This window comes from Pseudorca crassidens, chromosome 2, assembly GCF_039906515.1.
Source record: "Pseudorca crassidens isolate mPseCra1 chromosome 2, mPseCra1.hap1, whole genome shotgun sequence".
Taxonomy (NCBI): Eukaryota; Metazoa; Chordata; class Mammalia; order Artiodactyla; family Delphinidae; genus Pseudorca; species Pseudorca crassidens.
Genome location: NC_090297.1, coordinates 128805976 through 128833672, shown reverse-complemented (window position 1 = coordinate 128833672; position 27697 = coordinate 128805976). Strand labels below are relative to the sequence as shown.

The 27697-nt window shown below is 37.4% G+C and overlaps 1 long non-coding RNA gene across 1 annotated transcript; it reads left to right on the top strand.

Annotated features, from left to right (window-relative positions):
- Positions 1-112: 112 nt before the first annotated feature.
- On the top strand, positions 113-21356 carry LOC137219714 (uncharacterized). Its single transcript, XR_010941220.1, has 3 exons — positions 113-613; positions 15649-15758; positions 20410-21356. It is a non-coding gene; the product is annotated as an uncharacterized lncRNA (long non-coding RNA).
- The last annotated feature ends 6341 nt before the right edge of the window (positions 21357-27697 follow it).

The window sequence follows — 27697 nt, the reverse complement described above, 5'->3', positions numbered from 1 at the left end:
GGCGGGGTGGGCGGGACTAAAGGAAAGCCTAGATAGACGGAGTCGCGGCGGGAGCGATGGGCGGGACAAGGGGCGGGGCCAGGCCGTGGGCGGGGTGGGCGGGGCCGCGGCTGGCGTGGGCGGGAGCGAGAGTCCGGAACCGGCGGGAGTCTGGGACTGGGCTAGGGGAGGACGGACCTGTGCCGGGTTCGGCACCTCGCTAGGCCTCTGCCCTGCCGGGAGCCTGTGGACACTATCATTCTCTCCTCACGTGACAGGGAACTCAGTGACGTCGCCGTTTGGAGGCTTGGGGGTGCGTTCTGGGCTTTGGAAGTAAAGGAAGCGGAACGCAGTAGGAATGGGAGCCCCAAGGCGGACAGCCGCCCTGAGGAGCCACACGAATCCGCTGCTACCTTCCTGCACACCCACTCACGGCCGACTCCTGGCAGAGGGTTCTGGCGACCCCTGCACTCCCCGCTCTAGTAGTGTGAGCGTCTGGCATCCTGAGCGCCCCAGCCAGCCTAGCCATCCTGATTTCTGTATCAAAGGATGTGGCAAGACCCAAGCATGTGGGGCACCTTGCGTCAGAGGAAGTGGCTTGCTTGTTGCAGCAAAAATTCCAGCACCCATATCAGTAAGTGCTTGGGGGAATGTGACCAAACTTTTATTTTTATTCCACTCCCAGAGTTCATTATGAACCATAAGATATTCAACACAATTATCCTGAAGTTTAAATATAAATTTTAAAACATATTGTGATCTATTGTGTGCAAGTCAACTCTGCCACCCAAGGAAGTGGGAAGTTTAGATTCATTTATTTACTTTCTATGTGCCAAGCACAAGGTAGCCAAGATGACTGTTCTCTTGGAGCTTTCATTATAGTGAGGGATACCTATTTAACCAAGAATATATTAGACAGTAGTAAATCCTATTCAGAGAAAATAAGATTATGTGCTAGAGGGTAACTGAGGTGCTGCTTCTATTGGGTGGTCTGGTCTGGAAAAGCCTCCAGGGTAATGTAGGTAAACCATAAGTAGTTACTGCTGCCATTGTGCCTAGAGTGTTCCTTTTTGGGGATGAGCTCCCAACTTCGAGGCCAAAACAACCAGTTATTAGCTGCATATGTTTCCACAACTATTTTAGTTTCCATAGTAAGTGCTCTGGAAATGGTAGCTATTATTTGGATGATGGTAGTAGGTTATGCAATAACCCTTGCTTTGCCAACTGTTTGCTAGGCACTGTGCCAGACCTGGTGATACAGAGAAGAGATACAGTCTCTGCTCATACAGGGAAAGCAGACGTACATACAGTTACGAAAAAAACGTAAATGCTGATGGAGGGTTGGGGGGAGGGGAGGGTCCCAGATTGTTAGAGTCCAAAGGTATGAAAAATTCTCTGGGTGGGGCTCCTCAGGCTTAAAAAAGGCACAGGGCAGTGTTAAGAGAAGTGACTCACATACTAAGATTTGTTTTCATCATAGTGATGTTTTTGTGTGTGGGCATGCTAATCATACTTTCCAAGTTCTCCTCTGAACAAAGACTTGTAGTAAGATTACTGGAAAAATTTCTTAGCCACTCTGGAAAACTCTGTGAAGCTACTATAATTTAATCTGTAAACTAATTTGACTCCAAGCTATGCCCCACCACTTACTGACATTGTCTATTGGCAGTTTAACCACACTCTTGCCCTGTTATTTTTCTTAGGTTAGAATTAGGAGGAAAATGAGTTCCATCCTAATGTAACCCTATCTCTGGCAAAAATTGTAAAAGTTAAAGGTTGACTAAAGGCCATATGTTTCAATGTGGAACAAGGTAGAGCATGTTTCTTTGTAAAAGTAGAGAATGTTCCCATATACTTAATATGCAGACAAAGTCAAAGGAACACCAACTGTCCTGCCTGACTCTTGTAGGTAGTTGAGTTTAACCTCTGTACTACACTGAAGGAAGATGTAGTAGCCAGGAGAAGAGTGGAGAGTGGCAGGAATTCGAGAAGCAGAGCAGCAGATGACTGATGCTGAAGGGTGCAAGATAACCTATCTAGTCATTAAAGGATACTTTACACAGGATACTGATAGCCTGCTAGCTTCCAACCTTAAACTACAGTGGGCTAAGCCCCACTGTAGAGGGAAAAGCAAGAAGTGCCATGAGAAAGGAGGAGGGGCCAGGGAGGCATCCCAGGGAGAGACCAGAATGTGGAAAAGGGACAGTTGCAGAGAGGGCGGAGGCTTTATCAGAAAAAAATGTCTTCTGACAGCTGGCAGGGTTGGGGAGAACTTGAAGTCCTTAGAATTAACTCCTGATTGACAGGAAGGAAGGGTTTGCAGGGGTTTTCAGAGGGCTCTGACTGTTGGCTGATTGATAGTCTCTTCTGTCCTTACTGCTTTGGACGGACTGAAGGAAAAGGTGAAGGGATTGGCAATGGCCATTTGGAAGAACAACAGTACATTAGGTTGTCTCCTCTCTCACTAGGTTGTGAACTCCTAAAGCTTAGACCATGTGTTATTGATAAATATTTGTGACCTGTTAGACATAGTGGTGTGGAGCTAGATTGCACAAAGTATTGAAGAAGCGTTTGGGCACCTTCCTACAGCCACACAGCAAAGCTTCTTGTCCACCTTCTGCTGGAAATAAAAGAGCAATGTGTCCCTGGTTATAATTGTAGCTAGGTAAAAATTCTTATGCATGTGGGAGGAGATATATAAAACTTACCTTCTGCTGGAAATAAAAGAGCAATGTGTCCCTGGTTATAATTGTAGCTAGGTAAAAATTCTTATGCATGTGGGAGGAGATATATAAAATTTGAAATTAATGTTAGGAGTGTGGGATGATGTTTTTAAAACAATTCTTATAAAGCTTTCTTGTTAAATTTGATTTTCTTTTCAGAAAAAAAAAAATAGAAAGAGGTATTGGAGTACAGGAAACTGCTGATCAGGGCAGTGCTATCAACCTGCTGTGTGAGTGGGGCTGATAATCTCTCCACTGCTCTTCTTTATCATGTTTAATGTGGGTACTCCTCCCTATCATATCCTCCAACCTGGAAAGAAAGCAAAGTATTGGGCTGGCCAAAAAGTTCATTCAGGTTTTCCCATAAGATCCTATGAAAAACCTGAACGAATTTTTTGGCCAACCCAATAGGATACGTGGGAGTAAAAATGAAAACAAAACAGCTTTTAAAATGCTAAAACGATGAATAGTTCTCAGAGGGGCTTTGGAGCAGTAAGTTCTGACACTTCTTTTCTCAAATAAAGCACTCTTCCTGAAAGTTTACTGCTTACACTGAAAGAGACTGTTTAGTAAGTTTCACAAATTATGATTTTTTTGGGGGGAAAATTTACTCATAAATGGTTAAAGGATTAGATTTTAAAGCATGATATAATAAAAACCAAAAGCCAATTTGGAATTGCTTAAAGGATGTTGAGTTAAGTTAACCAATTTTTTTCTGCTTTTAGTTAAGCATAAAAGGCCTGATGCTCTAAAGGAAAAAAATTAAGATTTTTACAGAGTGGGCAGTGAATATCAATTCGTGAAGCTTCATATCTGTGTGTGTGTGTGTGTGTGTATGTATGTATGTGTGTGTGTGTATATATATATATATATATAGAGAGAGAGAGAGAGAGAGAGAGAGAGAGAGAAAGAGATTGTCATAGAGAGGAAGGAGGGGAAAGGTAAAGAGAGAAACCAGAGAGCAAAGAATTCATAGGAGCTGGGAAAGGGAAGAAGAAAGAAAAAGGGGAAAAAAAAGAAGTGTTTTGGAGAGGAACCAATCTGAATGCCTGCCTTGCCCAGACTCCTCCTAAGGAAAACTGACCACATGGCCCTGCCACTCTTGCCATCAGTGGTTGCACAGGACTGGGTGTCTGGCTCAAAGGCAATCACCCTACAGACTGCCTAACAGCTTGTGGGGGCCTGGTACACAATGCCTTATTATTGGATCTTCTTTGGGTGGCTGGATTGCAAGAAAACATATTCAGACAGCAGTTCACAGTAGGGGTAGAAGCTGAAAGATGGTCAGGTAAGGTAGTAAGCAGAAGCCATGAGACAGCCAGGAGAAGAGTGGAGAGTGGCAGGAACTCTAGAAGCAGAGCAGCAGATGACTGATGCTGAAGGGTGCAAGATAACCTATCTAGTCATTAAAGGATACTTTACACAGGATACTAATAGCCTGCTAGCTCCCAAACTTAAATTCTTTGAGGCCTAATGCCAGGGTGAACTAAAGCTGGGTGGTGAGAGAAGTCCTCCCCAGGTACAGGCAATCAAGCTATGAATTTTCTGAGAATTTAAAGATGGTGACAATGATAATAATAATATTAACCTGCTTGCTATTATCACCAAGATCTGGCTGTTCCAAGCAATGTTAGTGATACTGTACTCTTAGACAAATCTTGATGCTGGTCTAAATCATAAACAATTGCTGCAGTCACTGTTGAGTTTTAATAATGTATATACCTTAGCTGCAGATTGGCACATTTTAATTACTTATCCTTTATTTTTAAAAAGGTCTTCTACATAGAAGTTAATTTGGAGAATTCTCCATTATATAATCAGCTCTCTCTGTATATAGACCTCATTTATTTCAAGAGTGAATTGGTTGTGGTTCAAGCTGTCTTCTAGCACAGTTTCTGTCTCCAACTCCTGAGGTAATAATTCCTGCATTTAAACAACAGATTTGAAGTAAGCAACAATAGCTCAATGATTATAAAGTTAAAGTAACAACTCAAGGTACTTTATTACGAGTGACCACTTGGAATTTTTGTGTTTAAAATTTAAAACATGTATGTACTATCGTGTCATCTGCAAACAGTGATGGTTTTACTTCTTCCTTTCCTATATAGATTCCTTTTATTTCTTTTTCTTCTCTGATTGCTGTGGCTAAAACTTCCAAAACTATGTTGAATAAAAATGGCGAGAGTGGGCATCCTTGTCTTATTTCTGATCTTAGAGGAAATGCTTTCAGCTTTTCACTGTTGAAAAGCTGTGAGGTTTTCATATATGGAATTTATTTTGTTGAGGTGTGTTCCCTCTATGCCTGCTTTCTGAGGAGTTTTTATCATAAAAGGGTGTTGAATTTTGTCAAAAGCTTTTTATGCATCTATTGAGATGAACATATGGTTTTTATTCTTCAGTTTGTTAATGTGATGTATCACATTGATTGATTTGCAGATACTGAAGAATTCTTGCATTCCTGGGATAAATCCCACTTGATCATGGTGTATGATCTTTTTGGTATAAAGAAATAAAATATTTATTTAATAAAGAAATAAAATGAATCCAAATAGGAAAGGAAGAAGTAAAACTGTCACTGTTTGCAGATGACATGATACTATACATAGAAAATCCTAAGATGCCACCAGAAAACTACTAGAGCTCATCAGTGAATTCAGATAAGTTGCAGGATAGAAAATTAATATACCGTGTTTTCTATACACTAACAACAACATATCAGAAAGAATTAAGGAAACAATTCCATTTACCATCGCACCAAAGAAAATAAAATACCTAGAAGTAAACCTACCTAAGGAGGCAAAAGACCTGTACTCTGAAAGCTATAAGACAGTGATGAAAGAAATTGAAGACGACACAAACAGATGGAAAGATACACTGTATTCTTGGATTGGAAGAATCAGTATTGTCAAAATGACCATACTAACCAAGGCAATGTACAGATTTAATGCAGTTCTTATCAAAATACCAATGACATTATTTACAGAACTAGTACAAAAAACTTTAAAATTTGTATGGAGACCCAAAGACCCCAAATAGCCAAAGCAATCTTGAGAAAGGACAATGGAGCTGGAGGAATCAGGCTCCCTGACTTCAGACTATACTACAAAGCTATAGTAATCAAACAGTGTGGTACTGGCACAAAAACAACAGATGCATAGATCAATAGAACAGGATAGAGAGGCCAGAGATAAACGCACACACTTATGGTCAGTTAATCTACGACAAAGGAGGCAAGAATATACAGTGGAGAAAAGATAGTCTCTTCAATAAGTGGTGCTGGGAAAACTGGACAGCTGTATGTAAAAGAATGAAATTAGAACATTCTCTAACACCTTATACAAAACTAAACTCAAAGTGGATTAAAGACCTAAATGCAAGACTGGATACTACAAAACTCCTAGAGGAAAACATAGGCAGACACTCTGACATAAATGTAGCAATATTTTTTGGGGACCCATCTCCTAAAGTAAAGGAAATAAAAGTAAAAATAAACAAATGGGACCTAATTAAACTTAAAAGCTTTTGCACAGCAAAGGAAATCATCGACAAAATGAAAAGACAACCTACTGAATGAGAGAAAATATTTGCAAATGATATGACCTATAAGGGATTAATATCCAGCATATATAAACAGCTCATAGAACTCAACATAAAAGAAAACAAACAAACAACCCAATTAAAAAATGGGCAGAAGAACTGAAGAGACATTTTTCTAAAGAGGAAATGCAGATGGCCAACAGGCACATGAAAAGATGCTCAACATCACTAATCATCAGGGAAATGCAAATCAAAACCACAAAGAGATGTCACCTCACACTTGTCAGAATGGCTATTATCAAAAAGAACACAAATAACCAATGTTGGCAAGGATGTGGAGAAAAGGGAATCCTTGTACACTGTTGATGGGAATGTAAATTGGTGCAGCCACTGTGGAAAACAGTATGGAGGTTTCTCAAAAAACTTAAAAATAGAACTGCCATAGGACCCAGCAGTTCCACTCCTGGGTATATATCCCCAAATCCCCAAAACAGTAATTTGAAAAGATACATGCACCCCAATGCTCATAGCAGCATTACTTACAATTGTCAAGGTATGGAAGCAACCTAAGTGTCCATCAACAGGTGACTGGATAAAGATGAGGTATATATGTATGGTGGAATACTACTGAGCCATAAAAAATAATGAAAGTTTACCATTTGCAGCAACATGGATGGACTTGGACGGTATTATGCTAAGCGAAATAAGCTAGACAGAGAAAGACAAATATTGTATGATATCACTTATATGTGGAATCTAAAAAATACAACAAACTAGTGAATATAACAAAAAAGGAAGCAGACTCACAGATATAGAGAACAAACTAGTGGTTACCAGTGTGTGTGGGGAGGGGCAGTATAGGAGTGAGGGAGTGGGAAGTACAACTATTGTGTGTAAGATAGGCTCAAGGATGTATTGTACACATGGGGAATATAGCCAATATTTTGTTATAACTGTAAATGGAAAGTAACCTTTAAAAATTTATACAAATAAAAAGTTTAAAACATGTCTACACTGAAAACTATAAAGCATTGCTAAAAGAAATTAAAGAAGATACAAATTAATGGAAAGACATTCCAATTTCATGGGTTGGAAGACTTAAGATGCCAATACTACCCAAAGCAATTTATAGATGCAGTGCAATTCCTATCAAAGTCCCAAAGTTATTTTTTTCAGAAATGAAAAAATCCATCCTAAAATTCATATGGAATTCTAAGGGATGTTGATTAGACAAAATAATCTTGAAAAAGAAGGACAAAGTTGGAGGTCTTATTTATTTATTTTATTTCAAAACATGTTACAAACCTATAGTTATCAAAATAGTGTGTTACTGGCAAAGACAGACAAATAGACCAATGGAATAGAATAGACAACACAGAAAAAACCGTTACATATATTGTCAAATAATCTTTGACAAGGGGGCCAAGGCCGCTTGATGAGGAAAGATAGTCTCTTCAACAAGTGGTGTAGGGAAAATTGGACATCCACATGCAAAAGGATGAAGTTGGACTCTTACCTTAGACTATATACAAAAAAAAGTAAAAAGTAAGAAGAAGCTTTTTTAAAAATGAACTTCTATGAAAGCTTCCTTGACCAAAATCTAGCCCATAAACCTCCGTAAGATTACCTGTCAAGGGCAAATGCAAATGCTAAAAGTCTTTTCCACAAATATTAGTAAAAAATCTTTAGTGATCTGAGTGGGTAACCTTAACTTGTTCCATCTGCCAGAAACACAATTTGGATCCAACTGTTCTTTTATAAACTAGTGAGTTTTGTGTTCTCGTACATGTCTTATGGCCAAAATTTGCAAATGAAAACGGTAAGGTTTCTCTTTGCGTCTGTATCTTTATGTATGTCTGTGTATGTATGCTATGTATATGTGATACTTTTCTACCTTCAGATGGTATTGCCAAAAGTAAGTTGTAAAAGAGCTCTATTTAATTTGCTTTAAAAAAGTGCTTATATAAATTAAGACTAGTCAAATGGGCTTATGTTGTCTCTATTACATATTTAGTTATAAAATTATGAATTCATAATCTAAGAACAAAAATATAATAAAAATAAATTGTTTAATGTTTGTAAAGCACAGAAGTAAACAGAGAGAGAGAGAGAAAAGCCACATGTTTAACTTTTTAGATACTTTGTTTCCGTGATGTTTGTGGTTTTTTATATATATATTCATTTTATATATGTGATTCATTTTCAACAATGATTGTTTTATAAAATATGTCTGCTTAAACGTAGTTTCCAAAATATTTTTGGTAACTTGAATCCTTAGTTACAATAAATTAAATTAAATGATGATATTCATTGAATATCTAGGTCATTTCCAAGTAAGATAAAATACTGAAACAGTAAATGCTAAACATATCTAATTTTAGCTTCTTATTACAGAGAGAAAAGAGATAGTTAGGTCTGTTAATAACATATTCTTCTAGCCACATTGAAAAAAAGAAGTCTATTAAGAAATTCATATGCATCTGGAAATTATGAAATGATGTATTTATAAATTTTCCAGTCTACTACAGAAGTTAGTATGTGACAAACAGTTCACAATTGCCTGATTCTTAGTTTTCACTGAAAATTAGCATTACTAAGAGTTAAAAATTTAGATCAACACATGTAACTAAAAGTACTAGAAATAATAATAACAAAAACTATGCATGCAAGTATACAAGTAAAGTAGGATATGATTTTGATTAAAAAAAAAGATATGAGGTATAAAGTTGTGTTTTTGTTAAGGAAAATGGAAAGAAATTTTGTCCTAGTTTAGAGGTTATTTAAAGTTGGTTCAGAATTTTTTTAAAAAGAGGAGAATAAAGGACAAAAACTAAATGGATATAGAAAGTTGGGAAGAAGAGAAAGAAGGAGAGAGAAAACTTTATCTTATGTAATCAAGCTGGCTAAAAATTAAATGAAATTATTATAAGGATTTAAAAAATAAGCTTCACAATCAGTAGTGTCCCTATGCAAAACTAAAATTTAATTTTATTTCTCTGTTAAAATGACAAAGTTTTCTTGAATTATTGGTCTGCTCTTAATAAGAGACTATAAAACTTTCTTTACCTTTTAAGTAATCCTACCTAGGATACCATGTTTTGTTTTTTTGATTTTTTTTTGGTCTTATCTATTTTCTGTGCTTTATTGTTGTCTTTAAGAGGGCTTTGATTACTTAACAAAAACTGAATTTTCTCAATATTAAAAGAGCTAAGGATTTTTGTTCATTTGTTTTTAACAGCTACGTAATGTTCTGTATTTGCCTTCAAAATCCTTAGTTGTCACTTTGGTTAATCATGTCACAATTACCTGTGATCCTATTTAATCCTGTGTTTTAAACCTTTGACATTTTTGACAAACTTCCCAAAATCAAGTTCTAAATGAAGTCTTTGACCTTGAACTAACTTTGGGAATTTTTTGGAGAGCCCCAGAATATCTCAAGAGATTTGTTCTCTCTCCTTATAAAAAGAGAGATATTAAACTATTTAGGCTTATTTGATATGTCAAATTACATGGGACGCATAGTCAAGTAAGAAGTGATGTTTGGCCTTTCTGGGTTATATTTGTGTGGATATATATTATTAATGTAAGTGTTCCAGAAATTGTATGGAATTCTTAGCAATCTGAAATGTCCTGGTATAATGTTATAGTCAAATTCCAGTTATCATCTTAAAATGTATGTCACATAAATAACAAAATTTTCTTGTCTATTGTATATAAATGAACTCTTATTAGATCCTTAACCATGGCTATTTTTAAGTCTTTTGTCATTCACAGTTATTGTTTTACTCTGATGCTTTCCTGAAAGCTTTTGCAAGCAGCTATGATCCAAAATTGCTTGTCCTCAAAGAGATTAATGGAAAGGAACCTGACAAATACTCTAGAATACAGAATTCTGATAACTTTTAATATCACACCCTTGTACTGGGTATGAATTTTCAGAACTCTAATGGAAAAATTGGTGGATTCATAAAACTGCAAACCCAATATTAAACATAATAACAATTACATGGCACTGAATGAACTGATGAGGATGATTATAATTTTTATGAGTTTTTGTTTGGAACATTGCTGGTTCTTTAATATTTTGTTTTTCAGATTTAAGAAAATGTTCTCCTCTTTTCTCTTAGCTATCTCTAACTTACAGCAACTTGTTAAGTTAGGAAAACGTGTGGACAAAGGTGAAACAATGACTTTTTTTCTCTACCTGATCCCTCCAGAATTTGGAAAAGCTTACTGAATATTCTTATTTTTGTGACAGTTTAATTAGTTTTATAAATTCAATAAGAATCTGTTCTCCTCATAACAGGACACAATTGGAAGCATTGGTTATATTACTGAGGCTTTGACTGGAATGTCATATTTGAGAATGATGCATAGAATCAGATCTGACCAGATAGCTTTAAGGAAGTAAGGTTGACTTTAATGAGCTAATAAAGACCACTTTGAAAAACCAACTTGTGTCTTGCTTATAGTGTTCTCACCTCACAGTGAGTAAGGGAGATCGCTACCTGGCAGGCCCAGGAACCTCAGAATATTTTTGGGACCTTAAGAAGAGAGGAATTCACCCAAATCCATAGGTGTTACAGGCGAAGTCTTGTGGTGACTCCTTGACTTGGCTTCCTAGCCTTGAGATGCTTTTAAAAGCCCAAATCTGAGGTTCCTTATGAAAAGTTCCAGCAAAGCAAACTCAAAAGACCCTTGGTCAGTCATGATTCTTGCTGCACTTACATAAGTAATCAGGCCAAATTTAATGAGATTAGACTTATTTTGAAAACAAATTTGTCTTACTGTAGACAGAAAAATTATCAGTGCTAGAAAAAGTGGCACACTCTTGTGGATATTAGATTCTAGCCCTGTTCATTGTCTTTGAGATTTTATGATTTACCTATAAACTGTACTGGATCCTGAATTCTTCAAGCTTCCTCCAACACCTGGCTACAGCTCTCCAAATTATTGTTTTCAATTTTTCTCCCAACCTTCTACACTTGGAATCACTAAGAACTACAACTGCCCTTTTCCCAAAGCACTGCAAGTTGCAGCTGGATGAATTGATATGAACTTCAGAGAAATCACCACAACAAATGTGATATATGGACATCCTTCATGCCTGCTGCTATGTAGGCCACTCAGAAAGTTTGCCAGAACACCCAACACCAACATTATAGGCATTCAAACTACAAACCAGGAAATTCATCAAAGACTGCCACTGCCATCCTCACTCCACCATCAAATGAAGCCCCATATCTAGATATAGTCTTTACTGGCTGCCCTCCAGACTAAAAAATTTAGTTTATAATTCGCTCCTGTCATTAAAATTTGTTTTTAAAAACATTTCCATAGGAATGCCTCATTAAATACCTGATTGCTTGCACGTACAGAGGCCAAATTTAGGTGGAGGCCCATCTGCAACACTGACTCCTTAAGTGAAACACAACTGTTTAACTGGACTGACCTATTCCCAAGACTAAGAGACTGATTAATTAAGATATGGGACAATGTAATTAGATTTGTTCTTTTCTGCTTGTTCCAATTTATGGTTTTCTTCTCCTTGGCTTGATCTCTTATCTCACAACATCTAACTCAAGTCTTTCTGCAGTGACTAACTCAGCCTTTAACATATGAAACTTTCCAGGACTTCCCTGGTGGCACAGTGGTTAAGAATCCACCTGCCAAAGCAGGAAACGTGTGTTCGATCCCTGGTCCGGGAAGATCCCACATGCCGCAGAGCAACTAAGCCCGTGCACCACAACTACTGAGCCTGCACTCTAGAACACGTGAGCCACAACTACTGAGCCTGCGTGCCACAACCACTGAAGCCCGTGCGCCTAGAGCCCATGCTCTGCAACAAGAGAAGCCACTGCAATGAGAAGCCTGCACACTGCAATGAAGAGTATAGCCCCTGTTCACCGCAACTAGAGAAAGCCTGTGTGCAGCAATGAAGACCCAACGCAGCCAAAAATAAATATAAAATAAATTTATTTAAAAAAATATATGTATGAAATTTTCCGAAGATAAAGTTTCAAATGGGAAACTGAAGGAAACCAGAATGTCACCTCAAAATATGCCTCTTTCTTTGACATAAAAATTATTTTGAGCTGAAGGCAATTAAGAAACATCAAAGTCAGAAAAACCTGCCTCTTTCTTCCTAAAGACAGTATATAAATTCTCCTTTTGCTGGAGACAGACTCTTAGCTCAGAGATGGCACCAGAGAAACCTGCAAGCAAACTTTACTCCATTAGTTTCCTCACATATATTTACCTTCCCACAGCTCACCACTCTTGGAAGCCTAAAACAACTTTCCTCTGTCCTGCCATTTCTGTACTAATTTATTTCTCCTTGTTGAAGATGCTATGTAAGCCACAGTTCTAAGCGAGTATCTATCCATCTTCCATCCAGCCAGGTGCCTCGGGGAAGCTGACCTTACCTCCAGCTCCAGAGATAGTCCTAATTGGTCCAAGATAATCCAGCATTACCTGGGAACTTATTAGAAATGCAGATTATCAGGCCCCACGCCAGACCTACTGAATCAGAAACTGGGGATTGGACCCTGCGATAATATGTTTTAATAAGTCTTCCAGGGGATTCTGATGCTACAGACTAAAACAAAACCATGCCATTAATCGGGATTGGTTCAGGGACAGGCATTTGATCTAACTCTTTCTAATGAGACGTGGCATCCACTAGGGCAACTTCTGGGAAAAGTGTCCTTGCTCCTAAGTGAAAACCAAAGGGAGTCATTTTTTCATCTTCCTCTGAGAATTGTGCCTGGCTGCTTGGAAATATTGCAGTCATGTTTATAAAAGACCAGGAATGACATCACACCAAGAGTGGCAGAGCAGAAAGATGGGAAAAAAATCTGGATTCTTGATAACATGATTGAACTACAACCCATCCTGAAATTTATTCTACCTCTAGACTTCCTGCTGAGTCAAGAAATACCCATATTGTTAAAGATAATTTGGATCAGGGTTTCTGTTACTTGCTGTCAAAAGTCTGATAAATTAGACTTACTAATAGTTTACTTTGGATTTAAAAATTTTTATTCATTAGTGAAAATGACACAAGATTTATTTTATTTTATTTTTGCTAGCATTGGTAGTCAGGATAAACTTCTTAATAAAGTAAATTGGGAAGCTTGTCCTAATTTTTATTATCTGAATAATTTAAATAGTTCAGGAATTATCTGTTCTTTAAGATATGTTGGACTTTCTGGTAAAACAGTCTGGAACTAATGCTTGTTTTGAAGTTAGAACTTTTGGTACGTTTTCAAGTTCTCTGATTATTGGGCTAATTTTCTCTCTTCAAGAGTCAATATTAGTAATTTATATCTTCCAAAGTGTGTCTATTTCATGTAGATTTTCTAAGTTATTGGCGTATGTTGGAAATTTTATAATTTAAATCTATTTTTGGTTATATTCCCTTTCTCATTGTATGTGTTTTTATTTCCTCTCCCTTTTTCTTGGTTCTACTTACTAATGATTTTTATGTTGTAGTTTTCAAAGACAAAACAAGAACAAAACTATTGTTTTATTTATCAGGTCTATGCAGTTTTGCTATGCTTTCTAAGTTCATTAATTTCTACTTTTATTTTACTTAGTTTCTTTCTCCTATTCTCTGTTGGTTTATTTTGATGTTCTCTTTTTAGTTTCTTGAATTGAATGCTTAAATCATTTACTTTGTCTTCTATGTGTTAATCAGATCACTAAAAATTCTGAATTTTTCTTTCAGTTAAGCTTTGGTGGTATCCCATTAGTTCTGAAATGTAGTGTGTTTTTAAATTTCTAAACATTCTGTATTTTAGCACTGATTTCTACTTTAACCCAAGAGTTATTAGAAAACTGTTTTATAATGTTCATGGGATTAGATTGGGTTTGCTACCTTTTTCTTATTAATTTCTCGTTTTCTTGCAATATGATCTGTACCTTTGGAAGCATACTGAGATTTTATTTGCAACCTAGACCTTGATAAGTGTTTATCAATGCTTCATGGCCATTTAAAAAGAATGAATAGTCTCTGTTTAAAGACTATGACAAATATTTGCCTGTGTACACCTGTCTTTCTGTCTGTCCATCAATCTATTATTGTTTCCCCATTCCTCCCTATCTACTAAAGCTTATTAATGTCTTCCTTCTTTTCCTTACTCTTTCTCTTTCTACAGCATCAATCTCTGCTTCTCCACTGCTCATTCTATTAGCATACAAACATGCCCTCGTACAGTTCTAATAGGGATATAAGGTGAGCCACATATGTAATTTAAAATTTTATGATAGACACCTTAAAAAAGTGAAAAGAAAAAGTAAAACTAATTGTAATATATTTTATTTAACCCAATATATATAAAATATTATCATTTTAACATGCAATCAACATAAAAATTATTAACAAGATATTTTATACTTTTTTGTACTAAGTTTTAAAAATCTGATACATTATTTACACTTATAGCACATCTCAGTTTTGCAATAGTCACATTTCAAGTGTTCAACAACTACCTGTGACTAGTGGTTCCCATATTAGACAGCTCAGTTTAAAAGTCCTACCTTGATTCAACATTTCCTCCTGCTACAACTCACTTCTCTGTTCCTTTCTCTTTTTCTTCCTCTACCCATTAAAACTCATCTCGTTAAATCCAATAGAATTAGTGTTTGACAGAACTGACTACTTTTTGGGGAACCACTTCTTACTCTGCTTCCATAACACCAAACTCTCCTGATTTTTTTCGCTTCTCTCACTGGTTAATCTGTCTCCTTTACTGACTCCTCATCTTTTCCCTGATTTCTAAGTGTTGGAGCTTCACAGGCACATTCCTTGACCCTTTTATCTAACTACAGTTTCTCTGTAAGTGATGTCATCTAGTCCTATGACCTTAAATAACAACCACATGCTGATGCCCATTTTTATCTTAAGCCAACCTCAAGATTTGCATTGCCATCTATCTGCCATTTTGATCTCTGTCATAAACATATGAAATATGTCCAAGATGTAATTCATAATTCCCCACCTCCCCCACCAAACAAACTCATTTGATACAAGACTGAATATCCCCAGTTTTCCCCTTCTCTCTTAAGAGAAAGTCATCCTGAGTCCTCCTTTAACGCACCTCCAAAAGGACTCGACATCAAGTACAGGTGATTCTGCCTCCCAAGTATATCTTGTAATTGTTTATCTCTCTCCATCTTTACTCCTAGTCTCTGTATTCAGGTGTTCCAGTTATTAATTTATTTTCCTTTAGCTCCAAATCTACCTTTCTTTGTCCTACTTTATGACCCTCGAGCTATACTCTGCAAACTACATTTTTTTCTCTGCCAGATGTTGGGTTTGGCCAGTTGGGGGTGAAGAGTGTGCTGAAGGGATTCTCAAAGCTGGAGAAGGAGGCACTTATCTTGATTTTTTTTCTCCACATGACAGTGAATGAATCAGCATACAGCTGGCCCTGGCGGTATTCCTTGTGGTGGTGGATCGCTCACATGGTTCCAGCTGGTAAATGTCCTCCAGAAGCTTTCTTCTTCATCCTAGCGGTGGGTGACATGTTTCTGAGCCTTCCCCCTTAGAGGCCTGAATCTTAGCCTGGTACAGCCGTTCTCTACATTTTGAAGTTTCCTCCTTGTTTACCTTTCCCTTGGCCTTAAGAGTGATAGCTGTAGTCTGTGTTTGCCATCTCTATTCCCATAAAATTCTCTTCCGCTCTTTTAGTAGCTAATCACCTTTTCACCAAGTGAACGATTCTTTATATTATGCTTCCTCTGTTTGAAGTGCTGTGTGGTTTCTGACTGAACCCTAACTGAAATAGAAATTGGTACTAGGAGTAGTTCTAGGAGAAAAACTCTCAAAGATTGCTTTCTGTTGTTGATTTGGTCTGAGCCCCTTGCCAAGGGGAGATGCAGTGCTAGTTATACACGACATTCAGCGACATCACAATCAAATAACCACACGTGTTGACTGTGATGAAGTGCATGTGCTTTGGGGGCTCAAGTGCCTGCTGCACCTGACTCAAGTGGCAGTAGTGATCACTGTAAGGGCCTTGCTGCAGGTTAGATACTTCTGAGTACAGTGAGTCCTTACAGAAAGAAAATGAAAATCTCAGGACCTTAAACTCTTGGTTCAATTCTTGGTCTGAGGACCAGAGAGCTTCCACAGCAGCCCTAAAGTGATCATTTTTTTTTATAGTCACAGGGCCGCTATTATTGAAAATCAAATGCAAAATTTAATTGTGCAGATTGCAGAATTACATCAGTTGAATTCACAGCCTTGCAAAGTGTTCCATGTGAACATTAGGTCATTAGTCAGAAAGGAATGACGTCCTAAAACTTGAAATGAGGAGTTTTGGCTGGACTCAAAAAAAACTGAGAATATTGAGTCACTCTTAGTCCCCCTTGCCTGTACCTCTGTATCTGAGGAGTCTTTTTCTCCCTCAAAAACCTACAATTACCTCACCTGGAGCAGATACCTCACAAAAGAGAGGATGCCCATCCTCCTTAAAACCTACCCCAAACACTCCTATTGTCATTAAACCCATAACTAGGGTTAAGTTTCAGCATGTTCTGGTGGCCTGGAAGTGGTAGAAGTCCCTGAGTATAACTGGTGCTGAGTCCAGGTTCCCAGATTTGCCCCTTCTTCCAGGAATCACTATTTGCTCTGTAGAGTGAGTATGGACTAAGATAAGCTCAATAAACACTTGGCTCCAGATTCTCAGCCAATGTCTTTCAACACCATGGCTTCAAAAACTATTTGAGAGGTAATTTTCAGGCTCTTCAATAGAAGCATTCTCCTTAAACACATATGGTAACTATTGTTCGATTCTGGACCTGTCAGCCTTGTTTCTCTTTGATAGCTTTCAGACCACATGGGTGATACTTAGGTGGCATATAGATATTGGTGGGAGAAATGAGGCATTGGCAGAGGCAGTTTCTCTTTCTCTGAGACTTTTTCTCCTGAACTTCCTGGGCACTGAGTCATCTTTAGCAAATGGCTGGGATTTAGCTGTTGAAATAAAGGATCTCTATGTTCCAAGCAGAAGGAAAGCAGTCCTTAGATACTGAGCTCAAGTGTCTCTGAACTAAATTCCTTCATTTTTCAGGAAGCCAGACAATTAAGGTTATATAAACAAAGTATTTACATGTATTATGCAGTCAATGACACTCTTTTCCAAGGGTCCTCGTGGGCAGATAGGTTTATTTTGCAATTAACAATCAAAACCTTTTGTGAAATTTAGATTTGTGTATTGGAAGCGCAGAATTTCATCTTATACCTCTGGTTTATTTTTTGTGTGTACCCACTAAGGTATGTAGTCAGTTATTGTCAATAAGTATTCAGCCTTCATTTCCATCTTGTGTTGGCTGGGAGTACAGTTCCACCGAAAACCAAACCGTTGGTTTGAGCCTAATGGACATCTGTCAATCCTGCTCTGTTCCATGGCCCTATCTCTGGGATCAACATCCTGGTCATAAAGGGAGCTGGGTAGGCTATATGGCTGATTCATATTAATAGAGGATAAGCGATAGAAAGTGCACATTTCTGATTGGAGGAGCTGGGAAGGAGTATCATTGGTGTTGTCTTTTTATATAAAAACAGGTTTGCTTAATATTTAAAGAGCTAAAGCTATTTACAAGTTAAAACTTATTCATATATCTCGTTTCTCTCCCCTTTTTCCTGTTCATTCATTCATTCATTGAATAAGCATTTCCCTCTCTAAGTGCAAGGCACTGTGCAAGGTATTGGTATATGGCCTCAATGAACTTATAGTATAATGTTCTCTTTCCTAATCTCTTCTCTACTTTTTCATCCCTTTGTCCTCCTCTTTCCCCTAAACATTTCTTCTTTCCCATCCCCTTTTTCTTTTATACATTATTATTCAAGCATATGATAAATTCCTTTTTTCTTTTTTTGCTTAAAGAAACAGCTAACTCAAATCAGGAAAGTCTGAGTAGTTCTTACAGCAATGATGGGCTGCAATCCTGCATTTTACCTTTGTCACCAACAATACCTGCTAGTGGGGCAGTTGGAGACTTGGGGTAGTACAAGCAATGAGACCCTTACCTTACTGAGATCAGTTCCATGATGATGGACTCTAAGCTCTAATCATGTGCTATTTCAAAGTCTATCTTTGTCCTCCTCCAGCATAAGTACAACCCCTACTTCCCTTAGAAATAATTTGAGTTTTAGGGGATTTTCTCTGCCCAGCTACCTTGCCCAAGCCTAGAAAATTTAGTCACACAGAGGCATGTCGCCCAATGAAGAGAGTTTGGAATTGCTCCATAAACACAATCTGTGAAAACATAAAGGTGTATGTTTACTCTTCATCTAGAATGGACTATGTAGGGTTGGGGACCCTGGTTTTGTGTCTTCTCATGATTGCATAGCACATGACCTGCTTTACTTGCCCAATAAATCTGTTGTAATTACTTAATAAATATTTACTGATAGCAATGAATAAAAATTAAGAATCTAGGCTGGTTATTTCAGTGGTCAAGGGGACAAATTCTGTGAGAACAAACTTTTCCACCTTCTCTTCCAAGCTGGAGTTTGTTTTTGTACTTCAGCTTTGGGTCCTCAACTGGAGCCAGAAACTGTGGGTCAAAGGATTATATAACCACTGATAATAAACAAGGCCAGAGATGGGAACTATGCATACCCCAGCCTGTTTTATAATAGGTGTTTAGTGAAGACATAATATATAGATTATCTTGGTCCATACTCACTCTGAAGAGCAAGTAGTGTTTCCCTGGAAGAAGGGGCAAATCTAGGAACCTGGGCTCAGCACCAGTTATAGGTAGAGAACTGCTGCCACTTCCAGGCCACCAGAACATGCTGAAAGTTAACCCTTGTTATGGGTCTAATGGCAATAGCGGGTGTTTGGGATAGGTTTTGAGGAGGATGGGCATCCTGTCTTTTGTGAGGTATCTGCTCCAGGTAAGGTAATTGTAAGGTTTTTGTGTATTGGGGAAGGCTCCTCAGATCCTCAGATACAGAAGAGCAAGCTCCTTTTTAAAAAAAAAAAATTGAGGTATAATTGACACATAGCATTATATTAGTTTCAGGTGTACAGTGTAATTATTTGATAATTGTATGTATTGCAAAATTGTCACCACAATAAGTCTAGTAAACATTGTCACTGGACATAGAGAATTTTTTTCTTGTGATGAGACTGCAAGCTATGTTTTTTTCTAGAATCTTATTAGTTTTAGATTTTACATTTAGGTCTGTGAGTTGATTTTGTATAAGGTGTGGGATATTGATCAAGATCTATATTTCTTATGTATGTGTATACATATACATATATATATATAATACATATATTATTTGCTTCTAAAAGTTCAAATGTTCCAGCACCATTTGTTAAAAGTACCATAATTTCTCTGCTGAACTCTTTTGTAGCTTTGTCAATAATCCACTGACCATAAATACAAGGATTTATTTCTAGACTCTCAATTCTATTTCATTGATCTATATTCCTATCTTTTTGACATTATCATACTGTCTATAAGTCTTGAAATTAGGTGGTGTGAGATCTCCAACTCTGTTCTTTTTCTATTTGTGTGTGTGTGTGTTTAAACTATTCTGGTTCCTTTGGCTTTCCATATAAAATTTTAAATTAGCTTGTCTGTATCTATGAAAAAAAGTCCTGCTGGAATTTTGATGGTGATGGCCTTGACTCTATATGTTGGTTTGGGGAGAAACAATTTCTTAATAATACTGAATCTTCCAATTCATGAATACTGTATGTCTCTGCAATTTTTAAGATCTTCTTTTGTTTCTCTCATCAGTCTTTTGTAGTTTTTAGCATATAGATTCTGCACATATTTTGTTAGTTTATACCTAAGTACTTCACTTATTTTTGGTACTATTGTAGATGGTATTTTTAAAATTTCAAATTTCATTTGTTGTATTAGCAATAAGATTGATTTGTATATTGGTATGTATCCTGCTACCTTGCTAACTGATTTATTAGTTTTAGGATTTTTTTGTAGATTCTTTGAAATTTTCGACATGGGCAATTTTGTTATCTATAAATAAAAATATTTTTGTTTCATACCTTCTAATCTATTGGGTGGGGCAAAAAGTGCCTTCAGTTTTTAAGTAAAAATAAAAGACACATTTTTCATTTTCACCAAGAACTTTACTGAACAACATACTCACCCTTTTGTTCTACTACCTTCTGCCATTTTCCAGGCAACTTCATAATTCCATCTTCCCAAAACTTTTTATCTTTTTGAGCAAAGAACCGTTCCAGGTACCTTTAACAGTCGTCCAGGGAATTGAATTTTTTTCCATTAAGAGAATTTTATAAAGACCTAAATAAGTGGAAATCCGAAGGTGCGATGTCTGGTGATTACGAAGGATGAATCAGAACTTCCCAGCCAAGCTGTAACAGTTTTTGCCTGGTCATCAAAGAAACATGAGGTGTTGCCGTTATCCTGATAGAAGATTATGTGTTTTCTGTTGACTAATTCTGGATGCTTTTTGTCGAGTACTGCTTTCGGTTGGTCTAATTGGGAGCAGTACTTGTTGGAATTAATTGTTTGGTTTTCTGGAAGGAGCTCATAATAGAGGACTCCCTTCCAATCCCACCATATGCACAACATCACGTTCTTTGGATGAAGACCGTCCTTTGGTGTGGTTCATTTCGCTTGTCCCACAATCTCTTCCGTTCCACATTATTGTACAGTACCCACTTTTCATCGTCCGTCACAATTTGTTTTAAAAAAAGAACGTTTTCATTATGTTTCAGTAGAAAATCGCATGTGGAAATATGGTCAAGAAGGTTTTTTTCGCTTAACTTATGTGGAACCCATACATCAAAGCAATTCACATAACCAAGCTGGTGCAAATGACTTTCAAAGCTTGATTTGGATATTTTGAGAATGTCGGCTATCTCCCGCGTGGTATGACGTTGATTGTTCTCAATTATTGTTTCGATTTGATCACTATCAACTTCAACTGGTCTACCCGACTATGGAGCATCGTCCAGCAAGAAATCTCCAGCACGAAACTTTGCAAACCACTTTTGACACATTCGATCAGTCACAGCACCTTCGCCATACATTGCACAAATCTTCTTGTGCATTTCAGTTGCATTTTTACCCTTCTTGAAATAATAAAGCATAATATCCTGAAAATGTTGCTTTTTTTCTTCCATCTTCAATATTAAAATAGCTATACAGGGCTTCCCTGGTGGCGCAGTGGTTAAGAATCTGCCTGCCAATGCAGGGGACAGGGGTTTGAGCCTTGGTCCAGGAAGATCCCACATTGCTGTGGAGCAACTAAGCCCGTGTGCTGAGCCTGCGAGCCACAACTACTTACCCCTTGTGCCACAACTACTGAAACCCATGCACCTAGAGCCTGTGCTCCGCAACAAGAGAAGCCACCACAGTGAGAAGCCCGTGCACTGCAACAAAAGTAGCCCCCGCTCACCACAACTAGAGAAAGCCCACACACAGCAACGAAGACCCAATGCAGCCAAAAATAAATAAAATAAATAAATTTTTAAAAAATGGCTCTACGAAAATTCACCAATTCTGATGTCTTTTTTTAAATGCACACTGGTATGACAGCTGTCACATACAATCTAATAAAATGGTTTCGAATGAAGTTAAAGACAACTAAGTGCTACCAGAACCATCTTACAGAAAAAAACCAAACGAACATTTTGGCCCACGCAGTATATGTCTTTTACCTCTTTTTATTGCATTATTATACTGGCTAGGACTTTCAGTACCATTTGACTAGGAGTAGTAAGAGAGGGCATTCCTTCCCTGTTCTCAATTTTAGGGGGAAAGCATTTAGTCTCATCATTAAGTGTGAAGTTCCCTGTAGGTTTTTCATAGATACCTCCTTTTAGATTAAGGAAGTTCCTTCTATTCCTAGTCTGCTGAGATTTTTTATTATAAATGGATATTGAATTTATTCTAATACTTTTTCTGCATCCAGTAAGATGTTTATGTGATTATTATTCTTTAGACTGTTGATATGGTAAATTACATCAATTGCTTTTCAAATGTTGAACACACCTTGTGTTCCTTGGAGCAACCCCACTTGGTTGTGACATATCCCTCTTATATACTGTTGAATTCAATTTGTTAATATTTTGTAATATTTTTGTATCTATGTTCATGAGGGATATTGGTTTGAAAGTTTCTTAATTGTAATGTCTTTATCAGGTTTTATCATTTAATGCCAACCTCATAAAATGAGTTGAGAAGTATTGCCTCCCCTTTTTGGGGAAGAGATTGTGTAGAATTGTTATTTCTTCTATCAGTGTTTGATAGACTTCACCATGTGGCCTGGAGTATCCTTTATGGAAGGCTTAAAACTACAAATTCAATTTCTTTAATAGAAATATATCTATTTCTTCCTGTGTGGGTTTGATAGTTTGTTTATCAAAGAATTGGTTCATTTCATCTACATTATCAAATTTATAGACATAGAGTTTTCCCTAGAATTCTGTTATTATCTTTTCAATGTCTGTGGGATCAGTAGTGATGTCCCTTCTTTCATTCCTGATGTTAGTAGCTCATGTTCTTTCTATTACTCTTGTTCAGTTTGACTAGAGGTTTATCAATTTTACTGAACATTTCAAAGCACCAGCTTTTGGTTTCATTAATTTTCTCTATTATTTGTTTTCTTTCTGTGAAAAATGCCTTTGGAATTTTGATAGGAATTGAATTGAATCTGTATATTGCTTTGAGTAGTATGGACATTTTAACAATATTAATTCTTCTGATTAATTCCACGATTATGCAATATCTTTCCATTTATTTGTGTCTTCTTCAGTTTTTTTCATCAGTGTCTTATAGTTTTCCATATACAGGTCTTTCACCTCCTTGGTTAAATTTATTACTAGGTAGTTTATTCTTTTTGATGTAATTGTAAATGGAATTGTTTTCTTAATTTCTCTTTCTGATAGTTCATTATTAGTGTATAGAAACACAACTGATTTTTATGCATTGATTTTGTATCCTGCAACTTGACTGAATTTGAGTAATATCATGTCATTTGCAAATAGTGACAGTTTTACTTCTTCCTTTCCAATTTGCATGCATTTATTTCTTTTTTCTTGCTTAATTGCTCTGGCTAGGACTTCTAATATTATGTTGAATAAAAGTGGTGAGAGTGAACACCCTTGTATTGCTCCTGATTTAGAGGAAAAGCTTTTAGCTTTTCACTCTTGAGTATGATTTTTTTTTTTTGAGTATGATTTTTTTTTTTTAGTCTCAATTTTAATTGATTTCTGCTCTTACCTTAATAATTTCCTTCCTTCTACTTGCTTTGAGTTTATTTTGCTCTTCTTTTTCTAGTTTTTAAAGGTGTACAATTATATTATTGATTTGAGACATTCTTCTTTTCCAATATAATCATTTAATCGTATAAATTCCATTTGAACCACTGTTTTAATTGCCTCCCACAAAATCTGATATGTTGTAGTTTTATTTTCATTTCATTTCCCCCTAGTTTCCTTTGTGGCTTTTTCTTTGACCTATGGGTAATTTAGAAGTGTGTTGTTTGATTTCCAAATATTTGTACATTTACTAGATATCTTTCTTGTATTAACTTCTAATTTAATTCCATTATGATTCAACAAGATATTTTATGTGATTTCAATTATTATAAATTTGTTAAGATTTGTTTAATGGCCCAGAATTTGGTGTATCATGGTGAATATCCCATGTGCACTTAAAAAAAATTGTTTTCTACTGTTGTTAGGTAGAGTGTGTTCTGTAAAGGTGAATTATGTCACCTGGTTTATAATGGTGTTTAGGTTTTCTGTATTGGTACTGATTTTTTGTCTACTTCTATCAGTTACTGTGAGAGAAATGTTGAAACCTCTAAGTATAATCATGGATTTATCTACTTCTCATTTCAGTTCTATCTGTGTTTAAGTTTTTGGAAGTTGTCTTGTTAGGTGCATACACATTTAAGATTTTTTTTTTTTGGTGAATTCACTCTTTTCTTATATAATATCTTTTTTTCTCCCACCCCTGGTAATAGTCCTTGAAGTTTATTCTGTCTGATATTAATATAGACACTCCATTTTTCTGTTGATTAGTGTTTGCATACTATGTTTCCATCCTTTAACTTTTAACCCATTTATGTCTCTATTTTAAAAGAGATAGCATATGTTGAATTGTTTGATTGTTTTAACAGATAATCCACTCGGTTTGCTTCAGACTGTCTATGTTCTGTGAGTGATAGTTCCAGTAGCATCTCAGTTTTTGGAACCTTTGCTAGGCTGCTTTGAATATGTTGTGTGCTTGTGCAGTTCAGGGTTAAGCATCTTCTTTATCCATTCAACTGCTGATGGAAGCTTTTGTTCTTTTTTTGTTGTTGTTAATTGGTGTATAGTTGTTTTACACTGTTGTGTTAGTTTCTGCTGTACAGTGAAGTGGAATTCCTTGTGCTATACAGCAGGTTCTTATTAGTTATCTATTTTATACAGATTAGTGTATATATGTGAATCCCAATCTCCCAATTCATCCCACCCCCAGAAGCTTTTATTCTTATTTTCCATTTTATTGTTTATTTTTGACAATGAGAGTATTTTCTCATGGAATTTTGAACATCTTACCTTGTGGCAAAATTATTTAGAATTTAAGATTTTAGTAGTTTATATTAGATCATATAAATATAGCCTGTATTTTGCTTTGATGGCTTTTAAACTTGACAGATTGTATTATTTTAAGAGAGATTTAAAATGCCTCATCTCACAGTGTGTATAGATTATACTTGGAAACAATGTTTATTTAAAAGTAAATCTGTTTTTGGTCTATTTAGGACTTGGTATGAAGAACATACAATGCAAACAAATATAAATGAGAAAAGATATTTCCACAGGAGGTTTCACTGATTTATTGTTTATTTAACTGCTTTGAGCAAAATGCTTGGTTCTTACTTGAGTGAGAAAGTGAATGAGGCCCAGTCATCTACAAGGATGAAAATTGGATTCTGATTGAAGCTTCTGCTGTAAGACAACACTGTCTCCTCTAGCATGGAAGAATAGTATCATCTTCAAGCTCTTGTGATTAAGAATGTACAGAACTGGGTTTCCCACCTGTGAGGAGGGTATATTTGAGAGATTATTTACAAGTTGTGTATTTGATGGTGGTGGTAGGGGCAGGGGTCATGCTTGCCTCTTGGTCACAAGCGAGTCTACAGAATCATTCAGCAGCTTTTCTGGCAGACTTAGCCTGTGTCCCAGTGTCACTGACTGCCACCTAAAGCAGGGGTCTCCAACTCCTGGACCGCAGACTGGTATCCGTCTGTGGCCTGGTAGGAACGAGGCTGCACAGCAGGAGGTGAGTGGCAGGCAAGTGAAGCTTCACCTGCCGCTCCCCATCGCTCGCATTACCGCCTGAACCATCCCCCCGCCCCCATCCGTGGAAAAATTGTCTTCCACGAAACCAGTCCCTGCTGCCAAAAAGGTTGGAGACTGTTGACCTAAAGCAATAATTGGTGGCCCTTAACTTCTCATCACATACAACTTTCCTCTCCTACTCCTCTCTTCTCTTGCTCCTTCTTTCTTTGACTTCTGTGAGGGATAGTGGGATTGTGGCCACTGGCTGCCACTCAGGTGCATGAAAGTGATGCCCAGGGGTGGCATGGCATCCACTCTTTGAGGAGATCGGGTAGATGGAGGCCACTGGTACCCCTATTTTCACATGCTGTAGACAGTCGGAGATTGAAAGGAAGGCAGTTGTGATCAGAAATGGTGGGGTCTCACTATAGAGATGGCAGAGGATTCTGGAGAAGAAAAATGTTGTCTGCTGCTGAGTCAGTATTGAATGTTGTAGGTAGAAACTGGCAGAGCAGAAAACAGAAACAAGAGGATGTGAGACTGATGAGGGAATAATTGGAGTGAGAAGAGTCCTAGTGGCTGTAACATTGTCAGATATTTCCATGTACAGCATTTTGTTGATTAGAAAAGAGGCTCTTTGCTCTGAAATGTCTTCATCAGTGAAAGTTAAGGAAATGAGCTCAGCAGGGGCACAGTGAACTCAAGTCTTCTCCTCTGCATTAACAGGGCATTAGGACTGGTCTGCAGAACTCAAACTTACCTTCTGTAACAGCTTCTCCTGGCTCTCATCCTACACACTCTCCTCTGTCTCCGAGTTCCTACAGCCTGTCAGCTCAGCATGCATTGTTGATTGATGGTGGGAGCAGTCTCAAATTGTTTTGCAAGTTTTTTAACTCTGTTAGGTCAAGGATTATGCTTTATATTTCCCTTATACCCCCCTTTATTTGTCACATAGTAGGTGCACAAAAATACTTTCTAAATGGAAATAGAGAATGCAAAGAGTTCTGAACTTGGAGGCAGATGACCTCAACTTTAATTCGGTTTTGTACTTGTCAACTTTCTCATTTCTACACAGGGAAGAGCGATCTCTGCTCTGCCTACTTCACTGAGTTAATGTAAGAATTCATGAAAAATGCTGTTGGTTCACAAACTCCTCCCTGTACGTGAAGGGCAAGGAGAGACTGAGAAAGAGTCAGACCACTCCAGATGGGCAGGTGATGGTTTTAATAAGCAAGGGAACTTACTTGCAAGGCTTGCCTTGGGGGGAGGGCACAAGATGAGTAGATCTCGGTACCTGCTCACCAAAATCTTAAAAGTTTATATATAGCTGGGTTCAATCACATGAACTGTCCAGATGGTCTCAACAACACCTTACTCCTTCAAGGCTATGTCTTTGAAAATGGTTCCCAAGTGGGAGTGGTGCAGGGAACGTACATTCTAAGGACAGGGGGTGCTAATGAGGCACCTCCGATTGCCTGGGTCCAGCTCTAGGGTCAACCTGCGGTCACACCTTCTGAACAACTTTTATGCAACAAATGTGAATCTCCTTTTGTGAGCTTGGAACTACTATAGAAATGTAATACACCCATCCTTTAGGTCTTCATTCAGCTGTCACCTTCACTGTGAGAACTTCCCAGTTCTTTAGCCAGATCTAGACTTGGGGAAGTCCCAAGCCTGGACTTGCCCTTGCCTGTCACACCCTGCCCTGTGGATGGGTTACTTGCAGCGTCTCAACTGTTTTTCTAAATACAGAATTTTTATTGCGGGTGCTTAGAGGTCTGCGCTGCAGAAGTGGTACAACATTGGTCTCTTGTCTATAGGCTGCTGGCAGGCTATTTTTCTTGCTTACTTATTTATTCGGCAAATTGTTAGATGCTGAAGAATCAGAGATCAATTTAAAAAAAAAGCTTACAGTCCAGTGAAGGAGACAGAGCACAAGCAAGTAGTCATAAAAATGTATGATTATAAATTGTGATAAGTGCCAGGAAGGAAACTAACAGGGAGGGTATGGTTGGAGGGAGAAGGTGTCCTCTATTAGCAGGGACCTGAGGAAGAAAACAAGCCAGCTATGCAGAGAGCTGTGATAAGAACATTCTGGGCTGAGGGAACAGTATGAAGGAAGGCCTGGAGGCTAAACAAATTTTCTAAATGAAGAACTGAAAGGTGGCT